Below are 15458 nucleotides of genomic sequence, written 5' to 3' on the forward strand. Positions count from 1 at the left end.
TGGAATGAAAAATAGTAAAAGTCTTTTCAAGCATGTCTTCGTCAGTAATATTTTCACCACATAGTTTTAGCTTCGAGTTAATCTTATGCAGAGTTGAATGATATTTGTTGATTGTTTTAAAATCTTGTAACTTTAGGTGCAATCATTCATATCAAGCTTTTGGTAAAATCTGATGGTCAAATATATCCTTTAAAATTTTTTCATAGGATAACAGTGATGTATTCAGTCTTTAATTCTTCATCTATAAATACAATGATAATAACAATGATAATAATATATGAGAGAGAAAGCAATTAAAGAGAGATAACATTTATAAGAGAGATAATTATTAATTAGATGAGAAGATGAATATAAAATAAAAGAGGCAAATATATATAAAATATTTTCTTAATAAGCTGCTCAATCCATGCACGAACACACCATCATACATATATGCGTGAGGAAGATCATGACTTTTACGCAATCCTGCAGGGATGCAGTGTTTTCATTTAAAATAGTGTTTCCCAATTTCATTTCATTTAGATGGATTTCAATATCAATAATCCATGATAAACAATTATTGTCTTTGATGTCAAGTGGAACAAATATAATTTTACTTATGTTTGACATGTAAATAAATTAACAATTTAGCAATTTGTAAAAACAGAATGTAAAAGCTGAAATAAAACTGGGATAGTAATATAATATTATTTTCATCCTTTTAGAGTTACTTAAATATGTTTCTTCAGGAGCATTATTTTATTTTCTCAATTTGTACTCTTTAGGAGTATGATCCCAATTTATAATATTAAATTGAGTAATAATTTAACACTTCTTCCGAAAATTAAATATACTATTTCATATGGAAAAAAAATGTTCCACCTCTTTAGGAAGTTGAATTTAACATCTCTTCAGGAGGTTAAAAAATATACCCTCTTCAGGAGGTAAATATTTAATATTTCTTTTAGAGATTAAATATATAGACTGGAAATTTAAATATAAAACATCTCTTCTGGAGATTAGATATATAGCCTCTTCGGGAGGTATATCTTTTCAGGAGATTAAATATGTAAACAAAAAATTTAAATATATTGCCTCTTCAGGAGGATTATCTCTTCGAGAGATTTAAGCATATATATACAGAAGATTTAAATATATAGCCTCTTCAGGAGGACTATCTCTTTAGGAGATTAGATATAGAGCCTCTTCAGGAGGACTATTTTACCACCTCTTCTAGAGATATATATATATATATATATATATATATATATATATATATATATATATATAGGCGGTACAGAAATAAAACTAACCATAAAGGCAGTATAAATAGAAATAAAATTGTCCATTAAGGCGGTATATAGAAATACATTAGTCAGTTAGAGTTTAGTGAATTAAATAAGAATTAAAGAAATATGTCAGCTGGTAAGAGTCTTGTGCTGATAACGTGTTATAAAAATGTAGAAAATAAATAAAGACGAGACAAAAATTTTACATGGTTTGGCTATGTCTACTCCACGGACAGATGGGATCAAAACTTCACTATCCAGAAGGAATTACAATAGGATATGAAACTGACCTTGTACAAGATATCCCTATCTCCTCTTTATCCCTTCTTCACTTTATCTCTCATCTTCTCTTATCCTCACTATATGTTTAATTACAAGAAAGCATCAAAATGCGTCCTAAATGAGAAGGGGAGGGTGCCCTTTTATAGGGCAATATGGATAGTTAAGCATTTATTAGGGGAAAAATCAAAGGGGTGGAAGATGGGATGACATAGACTTTATAAGTACAAACATATGAGGTAGGTTCACATGCGACATGAATTAGTGTAAATATATAGGTTAGGTTCATAGTTGACATGGGGGACATCCACCTATATTTCATAACACCACTAGTTTATTTATAGGGATGTTGCTCACTTTTTTTTTTCTTGGATTTGGGATGCTTCCAACTCACCATTCGCCTTAATTAATTTTTTTTAAATGGGTTATATAGATGCACAATAAATTATGGGTTATTATAGATGCACAATTTCATTGGAGAAACAGCATTACTCAATTTAGTATCAAGTTTAAAGCAATTTCCAAAAAAAAAAAAAAAGGACCCAATAAATAAAATTAATATTATAACACACACACTAAGGCAACTTCAAACTATTTGTGTAATTTAACAAGTGAAGGATAACTTTCACAACAATGTTAAGAAGTGTATTCGAACCTAACTCATATTTTAGGGGCAAAAGATATTGATCTTCATTAAGATTTGGTAAAAAAAAATACAAACTTTTCTTAAGATTTCAAAAATTCTGAGGACTTCCACTAAAATTTTAAGAATTTCAAAAACCTCTTTTGAGATTTACCAAAAGGGCATAAATCTTCCATTGTATTTTATAATATACATATATATATATATATATATATATATATATGTCTTTTACAGTTCGTTTGGATCAAAGATTTAATATGAAAAAATAAAAGAAAATAAAAACAGGAAGGAAACTCATTTTCTCTTATATTTTCCTTCTCTATTAAATATAAATAAAAATAAAATTTTGTTTTAATATGACTAAAAATTAGAAAAAAATAAATATTAATGATGTGTAAGATCAAATTTTTTTTCTATAGATTTCATATATTTTTTATTTTATTTCTCATTTTCTTTAATAATCAAACATGAAAATGAAAATTTCATAATATTTTCTTTTCCTTTCCGTAATATTTTCTGAGTTCCACACAGAACCTTAAGGTGAAATTTGTGTTTTTTTTTTTTTTTTTTTTTTGGCAAACTTTAAGAAAGTTTCATGTTATTTTTGAAACTTTAGGAGAGGTCAATGAAAATTTTAAAACCTCAGAAAAAAGTTGTATGTTTGCCAAATCTCAAAAAAAGTTTATATCTTCGGTCATATATTTTGTATGCTATAATATATTATATTATATGTAGTAACCCGACCCAAAAAAATAAATGAATAAGTAAATAATAAATAAATAAAGAGATAATTTGGAAAAGATATTTTGAAAGAAGATATTTTGAGATATTTATATATAAATATCTTGGAGGAGATATTTATTTTGATTACCTAAAGGTTAAGTTAGGTTTTATTTTATAAACTCTCTCTCTCTCTCTCTCTCTCTCTCTCTCTCTCTCTCTCTCTCTCTCTCTCTCTCTCTCTCTCTCTCTCTCTCTCTCTCTCTTTATAGAACTCGAACCAACCCTCTCTCTCTCTAGGATTTCACATCGTCCTTTGTCGGAATCCACAATCCGTCATTACCACATGGATTAGGAGGAGAATCTCTACGTTTATTGTGGAATGGATCTTCGTTTGTAGAATTTCAGGATTTTCCCTAAAATCGAGGTAAGGGTCTGAATTTGGTTTCGGTTCGGTTGATCGGTAGTATAGAAAATTATATTGAAGTATTGTTCTTCGATTTTTAGGTTTTGGGGACCTCGAGTCATTGTTTTGGATTGATTCGTTCGTGTTTCGATTTCAGGTTTAAGGTAAGGGAATTTGTTTACATCAGTTTATTTTGAAAAGTAAACCAATAAAACTGTAGTCTATACTATTAAGTATGTTATGACTGTTCCTTTGCAAAATTCTACTGGGTAAAAGTGTCGGTTTAATTACTTTTACGATTTTGGTAAATTTAGGGATTTTTGCATTTGATCTCCAAACGTTTTAAAAACTTACCTAGTTGCTTTAAACTACTAGCAGAAGATGCTTGAACCCTCATTTTTCATTTAAATGTCTTTTTGAACCGATTACTCCTTAAAGCGGTTTTTTGACGAAACGAACGTGATATATGCTGTAAAATGGACTTATAATGCATTGGTATATACAGTTTTGAACTATAGGAACTAAGGTTCCATTATACCATCTGAAACTGTGGAAAATAGGTTCCAATTAAATATCAAGCTTTATATGTGAAAAGGGGTAAACCGAGAGTACGTGTGTCGGTTGATACCTCAGTTTGAAAGAAAGAAAGAAAGCTTGTTTAGTTCATTAATGAGATAGTGAAAATACTAGAAATGCATAGGTTATTATGTTTTTATTTGAATTGTATATATGATAAATGAGACCACAGCTTGTTACTAAAGGAGTTGAAAGATACTTCAGATTAAAGGAGTTGAAAGATACTCCAGTTTCTAAAAGCGCGGTTCCGTTGTTAGTAAAGTACAGTGCAACCACACATGTGAATCAGTGTGGGCACAGAGATAGTCGGCTTGCAGGAGTATTGGGACCACTGGTGAAATAATGGACCAAGTGGGGCAGTCAGACTATATAATAGATGCTTGACAGTGCTTGCACGAAGAGGGCATGTCAAAGTTATTAGTGTACAACCCGTGTCACGGGGTAAATAGGCATATTATGACATTTCAGAGTTAGTCGTTGTTCTAAATATTCATATACATGATTTAAAAAATAAAATGGGCAAGGTCACAAGGTTAAGTACCGTGTGGAGGGATTGTACTGTAATAAGCCCGAGAATTTCTACAGGACTCGTCGACAAATAAAGGGGTTTTATCAACGAGGGCTCCTCAGGATCTCGTTGATGAAGATCCATATCGTCGACGAGAAGATACCGAGAGAGGGTTCAAAGCAAACTGAAACTCGTCGACGAGGGTGTAGGGTTCATCGACGAAATTACTTAAGGACTCGTCAACAAGGTGACGTGTCTTGTCGACAAATCCAGTCCTATAAATAGCTGAAACTTGGACTTTTAATCAAATTTCAGCGCAAAAACCCTCCTCTTTCTCTCTCTCTCTCTCTCTCTCTCTCTCTCTCTCTCTCTCTCTCTCTCCTATGACACCCATCCCTTCTCTCCTCAATCCTGACCCCATTTCTCACTGGATTGAAGATCTAAGGCCACCACGACGCTCCTGGCGAAGTTTGCTGCAAGTCTGCCAGAGCAGATCATGGGAAAAGTTGATTTGAAATCCATCCCAAATCCAAGGTAAGGCATTTTATTCAGATTATGTCTTCCTTGTAGTTGTAAGAAATGTTGTAGGTAAGGAAATACTAATGTTTTGCTCTGGGGGATATTATTTCAGGATGTTGAGTTAGGAACCCTGCGGGTATAGAGTCAGAATTTTATAGGGGCTTTTCAGAGTTAAGGTAAGGGAAATATGCCATGCTAGCAATTTTTATTATGTTTACAGAATATTATGAATATGTATATATAAGCATGTAGATCAGATTATTTTTCTAAAGAATTATGAATATTATTTTTATAGCAGAATTATAGAAATTGAGCATGAGACTACGTTTATTCAAATGTGTGGCATGAGTTTATTACAGTACCCTATATATAGATTTTACAGTGTTAAAGATATACAAATATTCAGATATTTCAGATTATTAGAAATGAATGAAACTCATAGTATTTTCAGAGAAAAACATGATTTCTAGACCATAACACTCAGACAGATTATATAGTGATAGCATCAAGATGTTACAGCAGATATACAGAATATACAGATATTATATACAGAGCACACAGATATTATATACAGAGCATACAAATATTATATACAGAGCATACAAATATTATATACAGAGTATACAAATATTATATACAGATATTATATACATATATTTTATACAAATATTACAGATAGTTCAAGAAGAAAGCACAGATGATACAGATAGAAAATATATATATATTAGTCAGACATCTCAGACAATACAGTTCAGAATTATAGTGTTATGGTTGTTTTTGAAATCATGTTAAAAGCAGCAAAATAAGTATATATTTATATATGTATACAGTATTACACGATATCAGATCCCTGTGGAAATTACAGAAAGATATAATTACAGCAGAGCACAGTACCATTGCTAGATTCAGACACGTGCAACCACATGACTCAAATAGCATGTGGATTCCGTCTAACCGTGCTAGAAGAGATTGCGGTCCCAGCACGCTGGGTTGAGGTAGCTGGTTAGACGATGACAAAGGTTTGTTACAGCCCGGAGATTGCAGTGGGCTAGGATCTTCATAGATCATTACAGATTGGCAGATGTACAGATATAGATTGACTTGCCTGGTAGGCCAACCATAGTAAGTCCAGCCGCACAACCCTATCATGAGGGGATATATCATGATATACAGATCCCAGAGTATAGCAGAAGTTCCTATGTATAGATATATCACACAGCAGCAGTTATATTATTATATTAGCAGTACCTTCAGATAGCAAACTAAGATACATAGTTATATTTTAAAGATTACATGATAAATATATTCTGTATAGTTTACTAGTTTTATCATATTACAATATTATTTCAGTATTTTAAATAATTAACTCAGCTGCCACACACTAGTAATAGCATATTTCCACTTACTGAGCGTTGTCTCATCCCAGTGACTTATCATTTTTCAGGAGATCCAACTAGGCGAGTAGATCAGGCTCGCGGGTAGAGGTTGACTTGAATTGCCCTTGTGGGAAGGGTAGGTATTTTTGAGATAACAATGTTTTGAGATAGTTTTCAAATTATAGTGTCATCACTGGGTATTTTTTATTGAGATTATATTTCAGAGTTCTATAGTTTTCTGGTATTGTATTGTACATAGCAGTTCCCAATTTGGTGTACCGCTGCTTAGATATGTATGACAGAGAGAATTTCCTCATTGCTCTTTGGGCCTAGGATGTTATTTTCAGTATTACAAACAGATGACATTTATTATATATATATATATATATATATATATAATATTCAATAAATAGCAGGTCGTTACACATACAGTGTGTGGGCCTATACCCTACCCTAACCTCGGGAACTCTCACTTGTAACGATGCTGAATTATATTTGTATATCTCCTATGGTGCAATAATATGAATGTGGAATTGTGCAACTATTTTAACTGGAACAAACTCATGTAATCATGTGCTGTTGTAATATCTTCCACCTTACTAAGAAGTGTCTCACCCCAATCTTACATCCTTTGTTTCAGGTCCTTTAGGGCATCGATCCTAGTCTTCTAATGAGACTTTGGAGCTTAGAATCTGATTGATAGGAATAAGTTTTTGTACTAGTATTGGGTTATTAGCTTGGTTAGTTTCTTTTGGGGATGTAATATAGTTTATGTTTTAAGTATGGATCCTATGTATTACAGATACAATTAAAATTCTGGTATATGTCTTATAGAATCCCTATAGATGTTTATATTTTTTCGCAACATTTGAATTACAATTATGTATGAGATACACTCGTATGTCCCTGTTTAAGGCGGATTGTTTATGTATGTTTAATAGGTACAGGTATTCTGTATATGTGGTAGCAATCTGGGTCCGTATAAAGGGTCGGGTCATTACAGTTGGTATCAGAGCCTTAACCTATCGGAATTGTGATTTGATTCATACTACCTAGTTAGGGATATGTGTAGAACTTCGGATTTGCTAGTTTTTGTAGTCTAGAATATACTAGAGTATAAGACATGGATAAGACCTTGAGTTTTGCTTATTATACTTGGAGACATGAATACATTGACAGACTTTTGTGATTTTATGGATCTTTCGAAGGGTTCATAAAATCACGGCAATCTATTGATGGTTTTATTTCTGAGTAGAGGGGTGGAATTTGGGTTAGAGTGGGAAGGTAGAATTGGAAACACGAGTCAATTAGTATTGTGATAGTAACCGATATGTAGAGTATTAAAGTACTAAGATGAGTTTCTCAATTGCATGAGTTTCTCAATTGCTTTTCAGGATGGAATCCAGGAAAAATACTAACAATGTTGGAGGCAGTAACAGTGAGGGAGCTGGCCCTAAGGCTGGCAGTGACTCCACGAACGTTCTACGGGACTTCGCTCAGCAGTTGATGGCTAAGGTGGTTTGGATGAATAGGGGGCACGATCGTCCTGCAGCTGAGCTGGGTTGTTCTATTGATCAATTCACCCAGCTAAAGCCTCCTGCTTTCATGGGAAGTGTAGACTCGGTTTAAGCTGAAAATTGGATCGAGGAGATTAAGAAGATACTGGATGATCTGAACTGCACTAAAAAGCAAAAGGTGGTTTTTGCAACTTTTAAGTTGTCAGGTGAAGCAGAAAGATGGTGAAAGTCTATGAGAATGCTTGTGGAGCATCGACCCATTCCAATGGTGATACTGTGGGCCCGTTTCATAGAGGTTTTCTTTAGATGGTACTTCCCAGCCACGGTTAGGAATGCAAATATGGAGGAGTTCATGAGTTTGGCACAGGGGCAGCTGATAATTCAGCAATACGCTGCTAGATTTTAGGAGCTCTCCCGATTCGCTCCATTTATGATCCTTGATGAGGCAATAAAGGCATGGAAATTTTAGAGGGGTCTGAGGAAGGAGACATAGAAGTAGAACCCCATCTGACAGATGCAAAACTTTGCCGCTTTGGTGGACAAAGCCACTGTTGCAAAGGAGAGTCTGCAGGAGAACCTAGTGGTTCAGGCTTCGAATAAAAGGCTAGTGCCTCCCAGTTCTTCCTATGGTCCAAGGCAGGGAAACTGGAGAAGAAGAACCATAGTGGTGCTTCTCATAATACCACATTCACTGCTGGTTGTTCTACATGTGGGAAGCCTCATGCATGGCAGTGTTGGAAGGCCATGGGAGCTTGCTTACGATGTGGAAAGAAGGATCATTAGGTGAGGGATTGCAACTCGTCGAAGTATGGTGGAGCCACAGCAACCTTTCAAAGCTGGTGCGCAGGCGCCATGAGGTGGATAGCAAGGGGGTAATGCCCAAGCTAGGGTGTACTCCTTGACTCCAGGGGATGTTGAAAACGCTAGAAATGTGGTAACAGGTAATATTTACATGCTTTCCAATAAAGTTGTTATACTATTCGACTCGGGGGCAACACATTCCTTTATCTCCTGAGGATTTGTTAAACTGTGTGGCATTAAGACTCAACAATTAGATTATGAACTGGTGGTGACTACGCCTTCAGGATTGGTAGTCGTATGTAGTAGGGTAATTCTTGACTTTCCAGTAGAAATTCAGGAAAGAGTACTACTAGTTAGTCTTATTGTGTTTGATATGTATGGCTTCGATATCATTTTGGGTATGGACTGGTTGTCTACTAGTTATGCCAGTATTGATTGCCACATGAGAGAAATGGTGTTTAAACCTCCGGGGAAGCAGGAATTCAAATTCTTAGGGTCGTGTGTGCACTCCGCGCCATGGATCCTATCAGCTTTGCAGGTTAAGAGATTACTTTTAAAGAGATGCCAAGGGTATCTGGCATTTATAAAAGACACGCTGGCAGGGGAACGTAAACTGGAAGAGATTCATATTGTGTGCGAGTTTTCAGATGTGTTCTTAAAAGACTTGTCGGGATTATTTCCAGATCGTGTGGTGGAGTTTGGTATAGAGTTAGTTCTTGCAACGGCGCCAATATCAAAAAGGCTTCAGCAGAATTGAGGGAGTTGAAGGAACATCTTCAGGAGCTGCTAGACAAGGGGTACAATCGACCGAGTGTTTCTCCTTGGGGAGCACCTATACTATTTGTGAATAAGAAGGACGGGTTGATGAGGATGTGCATCGACTATAGGGAACTTAACAAGGTAGCGATAAAGAACAATTACCTGTTACCCAGGATCGATGATATGTTTGACCAGCTACAGGGCACGCATATCTTCTCCAAAATCGATTTACGATTTGGGTATCACCAGCTGAAGGTGAAGGCGGAGGATGTTCCAAAGACAGCCTTCCAAACTTGGTATGGCCATTACGAATTTATGGTTATGCCTTTTGGTTTGACTAATGCACCTACAGCATTTATAGATTTGATGAACAGGGTCTTTCACGAATACTTAGACCAGTTCATCGTGGTATTTATTGATGACTTCCTAATGTATTCTGGGAGCACTGCAGAGCATGAAGTTCATTTGAGGCTGGTACTGCAAATGCTTAGGGAGAAGAAGTTATTTGCTAAACTGAAGATATGCGAGTTCTGGCAGGAACAAATTGCATTTCTAATGCATGTAGTGTTTAAAGAAGGAGTCTCAGTGGATCCGAGTAAGATAGAGGTAGTAGTGAACTAGGCAAAAATGAGGAATGTTCAAGGGGTCAGAAGCTTTTAGGGTCTTGCAGGTTACTACCGTCGATTCGTAGAGGGGTTCTCCAGTTTATCGGATCCTTTGATGTGACTCACGAGGAAGAACGTGAGGTATGATTGGACTAACGAGCGTGAGCTTAGTTTTCAGGAGCTGAAACAACGACTGGTTACTGCTCCAGCTTTTAGCATTCCGCCTGGGGATGGCGGATTTGTTATCTACAGTGACGCCTCTAAGAAAGGTCTCAGTTGTGTTCTAATGCAACAGGGAAGGGTGATTGCTTATGCTTCTCGCCAACTTAAAAAGTACGAGAAGAACTACCCGGATATGGAACTAGCTGCAGTAGTGTTTGCATTGAAAATATGAAGGCAATACTTGTATGGTGAAAGGTGCGAGATTTTTACCGATCATAAAAGTTTGAAGTACATTTTCACCCAAAATGAGTTGAACATGAGGCAACACAGATGGTTAGAATTGATAAAGGACTACAATTGTATCATTAGCTATCACCCAAGTAAAAAAAATGTAGTAGTTGATGCTCTGAGTCGGAAGTCTGTGGATACATCGGTCTCTGTAGTAGAAGTTCAGCACCAAATTTGTATGGACCTGGAAAGGTTGGGCTTGGAAGTAATGGAAGAAAATCATTAGGTTTTTCTTGCTAGCTTGGCGGTACAGCCAACCTTACAGGAGAAGATCCGTGCAGCGTAGAAGCAAGATCCTAAGCTTGTTGAGGTTATGGAAGGGGTCTAGAATGGTTTAAATCAAGATTTTAGTATCTCAGGTGATGGGATGTTGAGATTCCAAAACAGGGTATGTGTACCAAATGACATTGAGATTAAACGAGTCATTCTGGAGGAGACACACCGTTCGCTCTACACCGTACATCCTAGAAGTACGAAGATGTACCGAAACCTGAGGGAATCTTTCTAGTGGTCCAACATGAAAAGAGAGATCACCTATTTTGTAAAGCAGTGCCTGACATATCAGCAGGTCAAAGCAGAGCACCAAAGACCCGCAAGACCACTTCAACCACTTGACATCCCCAAGTGGAAATGGGAACACATTTCGATGGATTTCGTAACGGTGTTACCTGAGGCAGTGCATGGTCAGAATGCTATATGGGTTGTAGTGGACCAGCTGACGAAGACTGCACACTTCATTCCAATCAGAGTCAGCTATTCTGTAACGACCCGATTTTCTTGTTTTTTTTTTCCCTACATAAATTAAATGTAAAAGTTCTACTGCTCTGATACCTTTTAATATAAATCAAACCAACATCACGAACCATATAGGACCTATGGAATTTGAGACAGTAAACCACCTAAAAAGCGGGAAGCAGAATACATACAACCATGTCAATATATACAATACCAGTGTCAAAATATTTCCCAAAATATACATACACAACCATTTCAAAAATACCGTCGACTGAACCTAGAGACTACTCAAAATGACTTCCCAAAAATACTCACCCTACAAATAGGGTAGTACTGAAGTCTCCTCTATATGTGAGCCTGATATGCTCGCCTAGCCGGATCACTTGAAAAATATTAAATCATTGGGATGAGACAACGTTTAGTAAGACGAAATATGTTATTACTAGTGTATGGTAGGTGAGTTTATATATTTATAAAACTGATTTGGAAATGTCATAAATAATTGAGTCTGCAAAACACGTATCAACATTTCAATATAGCTCATACCTATGTTGCTTAACATAAATTGTTTTTCTAAATTTTCTAAACATAATACTTCTAATATTCATAGGTATATTTATGGTTTCTTTAAATTTGGATATATATATATATATATATATATATATATATATAATAACTGAGAAAACTTCCCTGGATGGATAACTGAAAGTCATGATTTAACCCCTCATGACAAGGTTGTGCGGCCCGAAGGAGGGACCTATCCTGGCTAGCTGACCAAGATAAGTCAACTGAACTCCGAAAGTCAGATCGTCCTCCTTAACCCTAACTGACGGGGAACCTATCCACAACATAGGCATGATTAACTGTTGATATCCACATACTATCTGAGTTATGTGGTTGCACTCTAAACTGAATATAGTTACAGTACCGTGCTCTACTGACTAAATCTGGTCCATCAGGGTCTTATACTATATATGTAACTGATATTTCTATATTACTGTTTTTCCATGATTTTGAAATAACCATAACATTACAAAATTGATTTGAAAATCTGAGTAAATATCTGAATATTTAATGTCTGTATTTCTATGTATCTGATAATCTGAATATGGTTCTGAAACATGGTGTTCTGAAACTGCTGAAAATATATGTTTCTGTACATATGTTGTAAATCATATTTCTAAATATACTGTATAATTTCTATCTGTATATGTACTGAAAATTGAACATTCTATAAAATATATATAAATCTCATGATATTTTTTGCTAATATACTGTAAAACATAGTATTTATAGCTGCATAAATACTGTGCTAATTTGCTATAAGTTCATGTCACACTATTTAAATAAATAAATTCACTTGTTCTAAAATTTTTATTTGCTGCTATACAAATATATTATAATCTGCATAATAATAATCTGGTAAACCATGTAATTTCTGTTGATTATCATACTAAAATTCCTAACATAACATATTTTCTTTACCTGACTATCTGAACGCTAGCTGCTATTACAATCTCACGCATTCAGCATTTACAATTCCAACATCCTGAGATAATACATGTATAATTCTCAATCGAACAACTAAATTCACCTAAACAATCATCACATACATATTTTCCCAAATCCACATATGCACAATTCCTAAGCTATAATCCATATATTATTTTACCTGGGTTCTTGGAATACCACCCTCTGGGGTCCTCAACCCTTGTCTGCAAGATCCCAAAACATCTTATTCTTGAAAATATAACACCCTGATTTTACTTCACAAAACCCCAGTATGTTCTCATATAATACTAAATCTGACCTCAAATGAATTGGATAATACTAAAAATACTCAAATAATCTACTTACCCTAAAATTGGGATGGTTCCCAAGTTGACCTAACCAACAAATTACTCCAATAGATTTGTAGAGAATCCTCCCAAGAATAATGTGGCGGCTTCGGATCGTCGAACCGGTGAAGAACGAAGTCGAAATCAAAGAGAGAAGGAGGGAGGGACAATTTTAGAGAGAGAAAAGAAGCACGCATGCAAAATTTCTCGCAGAACAGGAATTCTTGGTTACTTATACCCCTGGCTTCGTCAACGAGGCCAAGAAACAAGTTTGTCGACGAACACACTACCCTCGTCGACAAAATTTAGGGCCTAAAAACAACTTCTCGGTTATTTCTCGTCGACGAGACACGTGTCCAGGACAACGAGACCCTGCTGACATTTTTAAAATTTTCCTTTACTTCCTCCTTTATTTTATTATTTAATTACCATAATTCTGCAGGTCTCTATATATTCTCGAATAGGTTGGCTGAGCTTTATGTGCAGGAGGTAGTACGACTCCATGGTGTCCCTATTTCTATTGTTTCAGAATGAGATCCGCATTTTATGTCTCATTTCTAGAAAAGTCTACAGGATGCCTTGGGATCACAACTGACGTTCTATATATCTTTTCACCCGTAGACGGATGGACAGCCGGAGAGGACTATTCAGATGCTAGAGGACATGTTGCGGGCTTGTGTATTGGATTTCGGTGATAGTTGGATATGGTATCTTCCGCATGTCGAGTTCACGTATAACAACAGTTACTAGGCTAGCATAGGGATGGCACCTTATGAGGCATTGTATAGTCGTCAGTGTCGATCTCCGTTGTACTGGGATCAGGTAGGCGAGCAACAGATACTGGGTTTGGAACTGGTTTAGCAGGCCTCTGCAAAGGTCAAATTGATCAAGGAAAGAATCAGGACAGCTTAGAGTCGGCAAAAGAGTTATGTTAATACTCATCGACAAGAGCTGGAGTTCGAGGTAGGTGATATGGTGTTTCTAAAGATCGCTCCGATGAAAGGGGTGATAAGGTTCGGGAAGAATGAGAAGCTAATTCATTGGTATATCGAGCCTTTTGAAATCCTAGAAAGGATAGGTTCAGTTGCTTATCGAGTGACTTAACTCCAGCACTATCTAAAGTTCATGACGTGTTTCACGTCTCGGTGCTAAGGAAGTACGTGTCCAATCTTTCGCACGTGCTGAGTTACGAACCTCTAGAGATCAGTAATACTTTATCATATGAGGAGGTACCAGTATTGATATTAGATCAGAAAGTTCAGCAATTACGAACTAAGGAAATACCGCTAGTCAATGTATTATGGCGTAACCATGCAGTGGAGGAAACTTCATGGGAGTTAGAGTCAGAGATACGCTAGAAGTACCTGCAGTTATTTTCTAATGGTAATTAGTTATGTATGTATAGGTGGTATGGTCTTCAGAAGAGTTTTTGTTTGTGTGTGTGTGTGTGTAATCTTCTGAAACATTGCATTGTAACCACGGTATTCGACCGCCATAAGCGAGGATAGATAATAAATTCGGGCCGAAGCTGCTTTTTGGGTGGCTGCCGACTCTTCTGTATGTCTCCGACGTAGGGTAGAGTATGCTTGGTATCGGTTGGAGAATTACAGGAACGAAATTTTAATAAGGAGGGGAGATTGAAGTAACTCGACCTAAAAAAAATAAAAATAAATAAATAAATAAATAAAGAGATATTTTAGAAGAGATATTTTGGAGAAGATATTTTGAAAGTATATATTTTGAAATATTTATATATAAATATCTTAGAGGAAATATTTTATAAACTTTCATTCTCTCTCTCTCTCTCTCTCTCTCTCTCTCTCTCTAGGATTTCACATCATCCGTTGCCGGATCCACGATCCGTCGTTACCACGTGGATCAGGAGGAGAATCTCTACATTTATTATGGAACGAATCTTCGTTTGTGGAATTTCGGGATTTTCCCTAAAATCGAGGTAAGGGTTTGAATCCGGTAAATCGATAGTATAGGAAATTATATTAAAGTATTCTTCTTCAGTTTTTAGGTTTTGGGGACCCCAAGTCGCTCTTTTGGATTGATTCGTTCGTGTTTCGATTTCAGGTTTAAGGTAAGAGAATTTGTTTACATCAGTTTATTTTGAAAAGTAAACCGGTAAAACTATAGTTTATACTATTATGTATGTTATGACTGTATGTTTGCAAAATTCTACCAGGTAAAAGTGTCGATTTAATTATTTTTAAGGTTTTGGTAAATTTAGGGATTTTTGCATATGATCTTCAAACGTTTTAAAAATTTACCTAGTTGCTTTAAACCACTAGTATTAGATGCTTGAACCCTCATTTTTCATTTAAATGACTTTTTGAACTGATTACTCCTTAAAGCGGCTTTTGACGAAACGAACGTGATATATGTTGTTAAATGGACTTATAATACATTGGAATATACAGTTTTAAACTATAGGAACTAAAGTTCCATTATA

This window comes from Malania oleifera, chromosome 6 (genome assembly GCF_029873635.1).
Source record: "Malania oleifera isolate guangnan ecotype guangnan chromosome 6, ASM2987363v1, whole genome shotgun sequence".
NCBI lineage: Eukaryota > Viridiplantae > Streptophyta > Magnoliopsida > Santalales > Ximeniaceae > Malania > Malania oleifera.